This window comes from Balearica regulorum, chromosome 15 (assembly GCF_011004875.1).
Source record: "Balearica regulorum gibbericeps isolate bBalReg1 chromosome 15, bBalReg1.pri, whole genome shotgun sequence".
NCBI classification, from domain to species: domain Eukaryota; kingdom Metazoa; phylum Chordata; class Aves; order Gruiformes; family Gruidae; genus Balearica; species Balearica regulorum.
In genome coordinates this window covers 8,155,081-8,167,858 of record NC_046198.1, presented here as the reverse complement: position 1 = coordinate 8,167,858, position 12,778 = coordinate 8,155,081, and positions in this window count along the sequence as shown.

The window sequence follows — 12,778 nt, the reverse complement described above, 5'->3', positions numbered from 1 at the left end:
TTTTTTAAAAACATGTTTACTGTCTTTTTTACTTTCCAGCAAGAACAGTTTTCATCCACGCACGCACACCCCCGAACAAGCACAGGTATTCAAAGGGCCGGGCAGGTGGTTCATGGAAGTGGGTGATGCCGTGGTGGCCCTTTTGGGGGACAGCCAGGCCATGCCCAAACGCTCCCCTGGCGTGAGTTGGGGCCGGGTGTGCGGGGGCCAGGGGGGCACCAGCCAGCCGGGAAACCCACTGCCTGGCTTGGTTCCCCTGCCAGAGCGCGGGATCTTGCCCGACGTCATTTACTGTCGCACTGAACTGCGTTGGCACTTCTCCGAGCCCTCTAATCTTCAGCCCTGTGCTGGCAGCTCCCCTGTGTATAAATTAGCACTCCAGGTGTCATCCCAATAATTGCTCCTCTAATGCTAGCTTTGAGTCCTGGTTCATGGCAGAGGACGCCAGCTTTTGTGGTTATGAGTTCATTTTGCTTCTTTCCATCGATATGAAAATGCCTTGTGAGTACTGAGAGTTAATCACTATTGTATGGGAATAAAGAGAGGAGATTTTCTCTAATCCCCTCTAAATGGCCTCCAAATGAGGGCTTGAACAAAGATGACTAATGACAGACATGATTAAACTAATTTGGTAGGTGAAGCTTTGATGGGAGCCCTCCCAAGCCCAGGTATAGCCTTGGGTGACCGTGCACTAATTCCCCATGCTGCAAATGCAGACCTCCTTGCTGTCATACTTGAATTAAGCAAACTGTTTATTTTCTGTTTTGTTTTATCCAGAGGATTCTCTTTTTTTATTGAAAATATTTTTGTCTGTTTTCTGCAAATCTGTTACTTACCACTGCCAAGTAAAATCTCGCTAATGGGATACTAAATCCAGATTCACTTAACAGCCAGCTACATCCCTCATACCTTGTCCAATACCTCTCATCAAAGGGTTCCCTCTGAACGTACATTTATCTTTCAAAAAGTGATGAGAGTCATGAAATATAAAGTCAATGAAATGTATCTGAGGACCTCTCCAAAGAAGATGCATTCAGCTGCGCATACCCGTTGTGCTAAGCTATGGCACCAGGTGCAGCACGGCGGAAGTCCGGTTCCTTTTGGATAAAGCACGACTGCAGCGCTGTGCCGTGCGGGGAGTGTGACACGTGTCCCTGAGCACACACAGCCCTGCGGTCCCTGAGCGGGGCCAGTGGCCCGTGTACCCCGTGGCTGCCGGAGCAGCGGGCTCAGGTGTGAGCTCAGGGCAGGATCGGGTCCGTTCTGCAGCGCTTACTGTTGTGGTGCAGCTTTGGGGTGCCAACTCTACACAGCCCCCCAGGTAATTTCCTGGTAGAACGAAAGTCTTGCAAGGCTGATGTCAGGCCAGGGAAGATGTATGTGAAGGAACAGGATGATGATGGGGTTTGAATTCAGGCTCCACTTGAATGACTCTTGAGACAAACTCCTTTTGTGACCTCGGGAAGCTGCAGAGCTTTCCCATGCTCCAGTCCTCTGCGGGCTATGCTGCTTATTTCTCCGGGTCTAGAGAGCATAAATTAGCTACAATTTATGAGGTACTTGTAAAAAGTTGAATGTAACTGTTCAAGGCTGTTGTTATTATTAACACATACTATTTTCAAAATATTATTGTTATGTCAGGGCATGAGGATTCCCAGCAGCGCTTTTCCCGTACAAAAGATGCGTATATCCCGGCTGCTGCGCTGCTGCCGAACCGAAGCCGTCAGTGAAAGGCAGTTTGAGGCAGTCAAACAGATTGGCCTGACAAACAGCCCCCGTGGCTCGGCAGGGACTCGCATCCCTCTGTGCATTCCTCTTTTGTAATTACTAACTGCTGTTTCCAGGCAGTGAAGCAGGACTCTGCTCAGCCCTGCTCCTCTTCTGGTACCAGCAGTGGCTTTATTTCGGTGTTCACCCTTCTTGGTCGAGACACGGCCACAGGGCAGGAGTGAGCTCCAGCGGGCAGGTGGCATCGCCGCAGCTGGGATCGACTCGGTCGGGGACAGCTCGTTCGCAGCAGGATGGGGGGATTATGTCAATAGGGAGTATGCGTGTCAGTAGCGAGGACTTCAGGTGGCACTTGCAGCAACGGTGGTGGAGTCTAGTTGTGTAAATACATTTGACGTGGGGAATGAGATGCGCGGGGTGAGCTGTGCGCTGGGAGAGCCGCCTGCCCTTCGGTGGGGCTAGCAGGAAACCCTGCGGCCCATCTGCCGGGAGATGGTCAATGGGAGAGCCCCTCTGGCCGCCTCTGCCGTGCTTTACTGTGTCTCTGCCCTGGCCTGTCCCTGTCACCTTCCCTCAGGCGCACATCTGCCTCCACCCCTCGCCCCGGCGCCTGCCCCGGCCTCGCATCCTGCCGCCCATCCCTGCCCCTGCAGCACCCTCCAGCGCAGGAGACGGTCCCTCCGCCCTGCTGCTCCCAGGGGTGCTCGCTGGCCTTCCCTCCGCATCGCCGGTGCCCTCTTTTCTTTCTTTTCTTTCCCTTTGACCACTGTTGATCCTTTTGTGAAGTTTCGCAGCTGTGCCGGCTGGATTTTCCCTCTGCCATTGCAGCGAATGCCGGCCGGGCTGAGCTCAGGGGCAGCGCAATGGCATCCTCCAAGGAGGGCTGGGTTTAACCAGTCCTGTGCGTTATCTTGCATTATCTGCAAACTCAGGTGGCACACGGTCACTGCTCTCCTGGCTCACCCCTGGTGACTTTGGGAATACCTCTGGCTCCGGCACAGACCCCGAGGACACGCTTCTGTCCACCTCCTTCCTCCCTTAACCCAGCACTTCGCTCTCCCTGCTCTCCCTGAGCTGCTCTCCCTTCCCTTTCCTTTAAGGATTGCCTTCGCCGGCAACCGCCCTGTCCTGACGTGTTGCCCATTCCCTAAATCCTTGCGGGAAGCTGACGCCTCTCCTCCCTGCTGCTCCTGGATAACGACACTGCAATATGCTTTCACCCACCAAACCGTAATCTGTTCTCACGTATAATGAACAGCAATAGATCCCCCTTCTAGGCCTGATAAACTACCAAAACCTTCACAGAGAAAAGTGTAAGAATACTCAGGACAAAATCAGGGTGTCCCATCCCTTCCCTGCAGTATTGGGAGTGATTAATGTGACACTATTGCTGTCCATCTTGCTTTTGTTTAATTATCATCTTTGTATTGTTCGTGTCTCTGGAGACCCGATCTGGCGGGAATGGCTTGATGGATTATGTATGAAATCCAGGTCAACATGTCCAAGTATTACTGCCTCATAATTTGCTGCGCCACAGAGGCCAATATAGATGCCTTGTGTTATTAATTATACCAATATATTTTCATGAGTAATGTGATTAATTAGGCTGTATATACTACAGTTGCAAGCCTGTTCTGTTGGTGTGTTTGTTCTTGGATGGAGATGGCTGGCTCAGAGAGCAGGCGGCAAAATCTGTAGCTTGGGCTCTGTCTCGTTCCTTCTTTTCCAGAGCGTTCGGGGGAAAAATACAATTCCATACGCTGCACTTCGCGTGCCAGGGAGCCACGAGACAGCGAGGGAGAGGAAAGCGGGGCTGCCGCCGGCCATGGTCGCAGGGTGGTTGGTCCCGGGAAGGGATGGGCGCTGCCGGGGCTCTCCTGGCTGCGGGTGGCAGCCGAGATGCTGCCCAGAGCTGGCTGCCAGGCTGCGGCGTCTAAACCGTGCCGAGAGCGGTCCCTGCACCACTGGCGTACGACACCTGCGAGGCTCGGGTTCACAAAGTGGTTTTAACCTGTCACAGGTGATATCCTGATAAGCTGTTGTCAGTTCGCATGGTGCGAAGACAGGATGAAGTGTTTGCAGCTTTGCTGCAGTGTGAAAATATTCACAGAAAACCAGATTTTTTTTACAAAAGCAGCAGCCTCCCCAGCTTGCTGGGTGTGTTTGCACAGCAGAATCGGGGCTTCGGCCTCCCTGGCAGCCTGCAACCTGTGTCCCTCGCTGTGTCACAGCCGGCACTGGGACCTGGGAAGCCTGTGGTCCCCCAGCTCAGCATCACCATACATCTGCAAAGCGCAGTGCTGCCTGGCCGGAGCCGGGCTCTGCAGGGCTTCCCACGGGGCGAGGGGAACCTGTGCCTTGTTTTCTGCCTCTCGCTCTCAGACCTCTGCTCCTGGCATCACAGCGGAGCTGAAACCTCTTCTGTCTTTTGTTTCCATAAAGGTCAAAGAAGAGTCATCACCCTTTAAGTGCCAAGAAGAGGCCTTCCACCCTCTGGTGCAAGAAGACTTTGAACAGTAAGGCAGCCGCTTTTTCTTCCCGAACAGTTGCCGCTTGATTGCATGTACGTTGATTTTACTCTGGCCATTTTTTTCCTTCTTGTCATGAGTTTGATTGCAAGGGTTTGTTTCTTTGCCTTTCCATGTAATTTAGCCCTGGCAGTCACACAAACAATCATGTCGTTAATGGGGTATTGTCCTGTCCTCCCAGTGACGCTTTGAGATCTTGAGTTGCCATTTTCCCATCAAGTTATTCCTTCAGTGGGAATGGCAGGAACCGGGGCAGAGTAGTCCTGGCTTCTCTGGAGCCTCACTAACCCCTCTGAGAGCACCTGGGAGCCCTTTTTGCAGAGGCAAGGGCTCCATTGCAGCTCCATTGACCAGGGGCCCTGCGAGCACCCAGCCTGGCGCTCAGGACAGGTGTCAGTCAGCAGGCTGCGAGACCCCGTTTCCGCGTGGTTTTACTGTCTCTCTGGAAGCGGGGGTGACTCGTGTGCCTTGGGAGACTGAGAACAGCAAGCTGGCAGTGTGCGGGATCAAACCCAGTGTAATTAAGGCGGGCAGAAGCTGCTCCATATGATCCCTTTGCATCCCATGAGGCTGAGCAGCTCTGTGTCCCTGGGGACCCCACTCTTGTATTGTTGTTTCCCGCCCGCAGGGAAGGAAATGTTCTGTAGTGGTGCTAAGTCTTCTCTTACACCCTTGGGCAAGGGGAAGAAGGAAGCAGGTACCGTGCTCCTGTTAAAGTTTCTGGCATTTCCAGAGTACTCTTCTTCCTCCTTTGGGTGAAACCTAAAACTTTCGCGGTGCTTTGGTGGACCCTGGGGGAGGTAGAGCCCCCGGTCGCTGCGGCCCCGGCCGGCTGCCCGGTGCGGGAGGGCTGGGGGCTGGCTCAGAGCCCGAGCAGCAGCAAGGGGATGTTTTGCTGCAGGGTTTTGTACAAAGGCAGAGAGCGGCACAGACACACAACAGGTCAGCTGCGGCTGTTTGGCTGTGCAGGACCTTGATTTAATTACGCCAATGGTTGCAGCTGGCACTCAGCCTGACGTGTGCATTCCCTGCCAGATCGCTGTTACAGATCTCCAGAAGCGCTGTCTGTCTGCGGCTCCCCGCAGCCGTTGTTCAGACTGTGCTGTCAGGCTCAGGCTCCCCACGCTTCCCAGCCCAGCACGGCCGCACGGTGCCGAGGAGGCTCGTCGTCTCTGCCTTGGCACGGCCAGCAAAGCCCCCGGTGCAGAGGCTGTTGTACTGGCAAAACCGTGCATTACCTGGGATCACTGATCCCACGTGTGAGGTGGGAAAAGACCCTGCCAGCAGCTCTGGGGATGGTGCACGCACTTTTTCATGCTAGGCGAGGTTTGCTATCTTGTGTGCTGGTGTGCAGAAATGTACCTACATGTGGCTGTAATGAAATGGCAGAAAAGACGTAGCGGGTATGGGGTGGTGGGATCACCCGGCGCTGCCGAAAGCCACCCGTGCCAGTCTCACATGGTGGCCACCGCACCCATCCCCTGGTACTGGGGCAGGGGGGTGCGGGAAGCCCGGGAGAAGCGTGGTGACACCGTGCTACAGCTACCGGCAGCTGCCCCAGCAGCAAGGTGACAGCCCGCTGGCACGGCAGGGAAATGGAGCAGAGTCAGCCATAAATTAGGCATGATGAGGGCAGGCTGGGACACAATAACCTGGCTCATTGCCGACGAGCTCTCCCTTCACATCCTGCTGTGTATTTATTTGTTTGTGCTGAGCTATGGGGACCGTGAATTCCTCCTCTCCAAAAGCCGAGGGCAGGCGCTGGAGTTGCCACAGCCCTGGGGTCTCGATGCCCGAGGCTGCCCGGGGCTGCCCCACTCCAGGGGTTTCTATCAGCAGTGTGGCCCCGGGGCTTCCCTCGTCCTTCTGGCCGGAGTGGCCGGTGCAAGCGGGACCGAGCCCTGAGGTGACAGCCCTGCCCCGTGCACGGGGAGCTGGGCTGTGCCGGCCCACGGGGAAGCAGCCGTGGGGTGCAGAGGAAACCCCGAAGGGCACTGTCTGCAGCTGCAAGAGCCTTTCCCAATTACGGGCACTGCGTCGTCTGCAGAGAAAAGCAGCATTTGTGTTTCTCGTCAGGTCTCTGACGTAGCTTGCGTTGTGTTTCTGAGTCCTACACCTCTTCCCTGGCCCCGGGACTCACCAGGAGGGAAATAATGCAACCGGGAGCCCTTCCCTGGTCAGGGGACCTGTGCTGAGTTTGGACGGACGTGTGAGTGCTGCCACGTGTCAGAGCATGGTGCTCAGGTCATGGTGAAGATGATCCCCCCATCCTCCTCCCTAGCTCTGCCTGGAAAGCACCGGGGAACTCAGCATGAAGTGAAACCTTTGTGAGACGGTCCTGCCCCAGGGATTCAGCCGTAAGCCAGGAAGGAGCCTCCTTTATTCTACATTTAGTTCTTGGGATTGGCCCTCCCTCCCCCTGGGACAAGCTCATCGCTGAAAATGCCTTTTAGAAGCTCCGGTCACAGTCAAAATTAATCAGAAAATGAACTATTACTCAAAGTGACTCGAAGTTGCTCAAGATTTATATGCTTTGGGCAGCTGGAGCTCCATTTGCCAGGATACCTGGGGAAGCCTCCGCCACTAGCCCACCGTGACCGTTTGCAATTTCACACCACTTTAAACTCGCTTTCATTGAGATTGGGGAGATGAAAAATGTCTTTATTAAGGGAAGTCACAGGTCCCTGATTGGCTGCTAAATGTGTTTTAATGTGAGTGGGGAGGGCAGGAAGGGGTGCGGGCAGGGGGGGCCACATTGGTCACCGAGCTCCCAGGGGAGCCTGGCAGGGCACAGCAACTCCAAACAAAGGATTTCTCTTTGGCTTTCCTACCACTTTGACCATCTCGAGATGGTTGGTGGCATTTTCTTTGGGCCAGCAAGGTGGCTCGTTGAACTCTCCATCATCCCACAGTTTGGCAGGTGTGGGAGGAGGTGACTCCCGCTCGGCAGCTGATGCTCTGCACTGGGTTCAATGCAGAGCTGTGAAACATGGGCATGTCAGGAAGCGCACATGGCTCGGGTGTCCCCACAGGCCAGGATCAGGTGTGCATCCCATCACCCATGCAATATTGCAGGTATTCCTGGTGTTGTCTTTTGCAGCTCTGTTTGTTCCTGGTCCATAAATCCGTGGTGGTCCCATTATAACGCTTCTTCCTGATCCCCTGCCCCAGTACTTGTCCGGCTGCTCTGCAGGGAGGTCTCCCAGATCAACAACAGCACCGTTTTCAGGAGAGACAGCAGAGAATATCCCGGAGCACTTTTGTTTCTCACTATCTTTACGTGCTAGAGCATCTCCAGCTGCTGCGGTCCCACTGTGCCCCACCTCTGGCTGAGGCACCCCTTGGTGGTACCAGTTCACCCAAACCCCGCTTACTGAACACCAGGATGCGGTATCAGTCAGAATACGAGTCTTTACTGGTGGGATCCAAACCAGACAGGACGCAAATGCTTACAAAAGCCATAAATGAGGAAAGCAAAACCTGCTTGGGAAGGCCTCGCTGGCAATACTTCTCCTCGCTAGCGATACTTACCGCTGGCGATACTTCTCCTTGCTATCACTTGATGTGATATGTATGTGTACCTGTGTGTACACACGTGTGCAATGTGCTTTGATCATTTACTCAGTTAAACATGCCATTATTTGTGCCCCTACAAATAAGAGTCTCAGTGACCAATCTTGCCAGGCATCCCGCAACGGCTCACACCTTGAGCAACTCCCATGCGTACGGCAGACGCAGAGCTGGCGGGGAGGTGTTTGTGCTTCCCGCTGCTCTTGTTTCTCCAGCAGACCTTTGTGGGTATTCACTCCCTAATGATCTTTTATTCTTGCATTTGTATCTTTACTCCAGGAATCATGCACTAAACCTGGAGTGAAGTCGAGCACAGACCCTCCTCCCAGCTCATCCAGCCACGCAGTTTACAAAAGGCTCTGTTATTATCCCTGCATCCACACTCTCTAACCCTGTAATTAGATGCTTAGGCTATGATTGCCCCATTGTCCGCTGGATGGGTTTAATCATTCTTTTCTCCTACAGTGGCAATTTTGTTCCAATTAATTATTTCAGTTTGAACAGCAATAGCTGGTTGAGTTTAGAGAGAAATTAAAAGGGTAGAGAAGGATAATGAAGAGTGAGCTAACCAGGGAGAGACTGCAAACAGGGCTGTGCGTATCCCTGCTTCTCTTCCAGGCTCTCACTTGCTCCCCAGAGAGCTTTCTGGGGCTGGAAAATGTTCTCCCTGGAAATGAGGATCCTGTGTGCCACAGAAGTGCTGCCTGGCTTCATCCCTGCCTGGGAGGTTCGTTACTGGGTCTTATGGAAACAACAGGGCATGCTCACAGGCCAGCCCGGGAGGGAAAGCGTTTCTCATTCAGGCTTTAATCAATGCGTCTTAAACCTTGTAAAGGCAGGCCAAGTTTTGGCTCGTTGTGCTGTATACCTTGTGTTTTCCTAGCCAGTGAGCACTCGTCCCAGTTCAGTCCCAGTGCAACAGGACCTGTAGCTGTTTCCCGTGAGGCTCTCCCAGGAAGCAGCTGCACAGCGATGTGATGGACCAGGCGGGACCTGTGAAAGCAACACAAGGTGCAAAAGAAAAAATGATGCCTGGTCCAGCATCCGCATGCCAGCACCTCCTGGCAAAGAGGAAAAGCTCTCTGTAGTCCTAGTTCTCGCCAGGTCTTGGATGGTTTTCAGAGCAGCATTGCTTTCTCCACGTGAATGGATCCATCTCTAGGCTGGAGGAGAAGCAGCAGGCTGGGACCTGGCTGCTGGTGGGACGCCGGAGCTTTCCCAGCCCTGTATCCCTCCCTGCCTGTTGAAGGCAACGGGCTGCCTGTCGGCGGCACTCATGGCTCTGCCGTGCCTGTGTTGTCAGCCGTGCAGCATGTTCGCAGCAATCTGCAGAGCAACATCTGGTGGTGTTCCTTCCTGCCCCAAAACATCTGGCCACTTGGCTAGCTAACAGATACAAGCTGCCATCTGAGGGCCAGATGCACACAGCACGTCCTGTGCTCCTGGTTTAAAGTCCCACGGCAAATGGGGCCGGGAAGGAGGGGTGGTGTGTCCAGGGAGCCTCAGTCACTCTGTTGTCCCAAACTTGTGACAGTGGGGCTGCGCTTTCCCCCTCCCGCCCAGCAAAGGGCTCTGCTGCAGCTGTGCTGGTGGCGGCAGCGGCTGGCAGGGCGGGTGGCAGCGAGCGCAGGGCAGGCGCTGCCTGGGCACGGCAGTGAGGGCAGCGGCATAATTTTGGATCCATTCGTGTCTGTCGATGCAGCATGAAGAACCAACCAGAGCCACAGCACCCCTGTGAGTCCATCTTAAATCCTTCTGGCCTCAATTACTTTTAGACAACCATGTTTTTCCTGTTGGTACGGGCAGAAATTAATCCATGCCTAGCCCTGGAATTAGTTTATCCAGCTCTGGCTCCCGGAACGGGAGGGGTTTTGTTTTCGTGGTTACTGGCTGGGATAGAACCTCCTTTGGTTTGGGATCTGCTTTGTGACCTCGCCAGCCAGGGCAGGGGCTCAGCACCACCTTGGATACCCAGCCTTGGTGCTCAGCCCCGTGTATGACCAGTGCTCCATGAGCCTTGAGTCCCAAAACAAACCCAAAGGCGGGGGTCAGAGCCAGGACACGCTCCGGGGTGCAGCCCCGCCGCTGGAGGGGGATCCACAGCAGCTGCTGCCCTGGCCGGTGCTGGAGCACCCCGACGGGGAGGTAAGGCTCCGAGGAGCTTTCTCACCATGCTAGACTGACACTAAATACTGCTATAAAATACATTAAGTTACAGCCAACAGCAAACCGTGATCACCAAATCACTCATTAATTCGGTGGAATTACCAGCTGGCGTGGGAGCCATTCTCAAGGTGATTTGGGATGTGACTGATTTGGATGTTAAAAATTTTTTTAAAATTTTGTTTAAGGTTAGACAAGGTTTTGAAGGGAGAGAAAAAAAAAATTAATGCCTTTCAGGAGTTACAAAAATGCTGCCTGTGCAATTCATGTATAATTCAATGAATTCCGGAGTAGTTTGAATATTTAAATTATGTATGATCAAAGCAATAAAGAAATCTGCATTTCCTCACTCTGAGCCCCCCAGACATAATGCTCCCAAGTGTCCCCTCCCCAAAAGGCAGCTCCTCGCTTCCACACTCCCAGATCTATTGAGCCTCATTGCTCCAAAGAAATTGAGTTCGACTGGAAAAATACGGCCGTCAAGTGCAACCGCTGTTCTTTAATAAATCCGTGATGCATTGTATCTCCAGCCAGCGCCGTTGCCAGGGCGATGGTCATTGCCGCCGCCGCAAGGCAGGCCTGAGGAGGGGTGATGGGCACGGCGTGGGGGCGAAGGAGCCCCCGGTGCAGGCAGCCCCACGCTGCCAGCACGCTGCCTGCAGCCCCGCACTGCCTGCAGCAGTGGCTGGGGAAGCAAAGCTCCCGCAGGGCAGGATGGCAGCAGGCAGCCGAGCTCCCATCACGGCAGCAAGAGGATGGAGGGGTCTCGTCCCCCACTACGGCCTTTCTCAGGGTCTGCAGAACGGCAGCTCTGGCCTTGCTGTGCATCCCCCTGCATTTCTCCGTGGGCCAGGGGGTTCTTGGTTCCGTCCTCCAAGCCCCTGTAGATGTGTCCAGCTCCTCGTCCGGCTTCTCTCCCAGGTCCTGTGCTCCTGGACTGGGACGTGGCAGCTCCCCTCAGCCGGGCCAGGAAAAAAAGGGGAAAAAAACACCCCAACAAAATGCTCCTTCTGCCCCTTCCCCCACCCCCTCTCCAGATGTTGTAAATTTTCATTAGTATTCTGTAATTTAATGATCTGCTCCCAAGAGAAAATTAGTCTTCAATTTACAAAAAAATCCCTGTTAATTTAAGCATAATAGTAGGAGAGTGATGCGAGTGTTGGAGCCCCATCCTGGACCTCCCGCTCCTCCCTCTCCACAGCCTTGCAAAGGGCAATTACAAGGGAGAATTTTAATAATACACTAAAGTCCATTTGAAATCTCCCAATGAAGACTGCAAAGAGGTTCCTGGGGGCAAGAAAAGCAATTTCCTCCTGAAACAAGAGGTTATTTTGAGCCAGGCAAACACACCAATTCAACTGAAAGTTGATGCTGAAAGCCTGGGAGAGGCAGGAACGCGCTGGGCTTGCCGGGCGAGCCATCAGCACTCACCTGGGTGGCAGCCGCCACCGAACTGTCCCCGCTTTTAAGATGTCAGCCATTGCCAGGGCCCTGCAGCATCCGTTACAGAGCTGCCCCGGGCAGCACACCCCTCTGCCAGGTGAAACGTGGTCCCTGGGTTAGAGAGACGCCGTGCCAGCTCCTATCTCGAGATGCTGCGGGTCCCTCCGTGCAGACCCAAGGCTCCAGGCTCTGTGCCTGTGCTGCTCGCCGTGGGACGGGGGGACACCCTCCCTGCTTGTGCCGAGGATAGCCTGTAAATCCTGAGCGTCAGCCGGAAGCTATCTTCTCTGCAGATATTGAGATAGATGATGGTGACTTTGCTCATTAGAGAATGTGGCAAAGGGTAGGTGCTGGGAGTCCCCATTCCAGGGAAGAGCTGCAAGGGGAGCTCATTAACTTGAAAAATTGGGTCCAGAGGGCTCATTTGTCTGGTATCAGTTCACTGTTTTTTCTAGTAATGTAGAAAATGAGGGAGGGGGATCTGAGCCTCTTCTCAGTGACCGAATCTTTGATTTACCCCTTTCTCATTCATGTCCTCCCTTTCAAATTGCCTTTAATATTGTTTATTTTCCATAGGTCTTAAGCCTATCCGTGTGGAACATAACCCTTTGCTCCCATGATACTGTGTTTACGGGGCAGATCAGACACTGCTATACTTTTTTTTTATCCTAGCACCACTGGGATGCTTTCTAAGGGGCCCACGATACTGTCCTGGTCAGGCCAGGGTGGTCCAAGAGCAAAGCCTGGGGAGGATGGAGAAGAGGGCTTTTGGCTCTTCACCCATCTCAGCAACTAAAGGCTTGGGCCAGGGAATCGTGGGGTTCAGGGCTTAACGCCTCATCCCTGTCACAGCCTCGACTCTCACCATGGTGGATGCCCCCGTCCACCATGGTCTCAGCACAGCACCCACTGCAGGGTGCTGCCATACGGGCTTGCTCCCTGCTTTCCTGCAGGAGCCTGGTTTGTGTCCCCCCGTTGTCTCCCTTCGTTCCCCAGGGCCATGGCGGGTGGCTGGCAGGCAGAGCCCACTCCGAAGCATCAGACACGGCTGATCCCAGAGCTCCGGCACGGCTGATCCCGGAGCTCCGGCACGGCCGCTCACACAGGGAGGTGCCAGACGCTCTCGACATGGAGAGGCTGTAACACCAGCTGAACCTTCACTTGGTGATTCCCCTTGGTTTTCTGAGCGAATTTACAGCAGAGACAGCTGAAGGACACCCCCCCTGTTGAAAGGCAGCCCAGCCACCCCCAAGCTGTGCAGATGCAGAATTCCCCGCAGACACACAGCTGCCTTCCCGAGGCTCACCCCACACAGGGGCTGGCTGCCAGACTCATCTGTCTCGAGC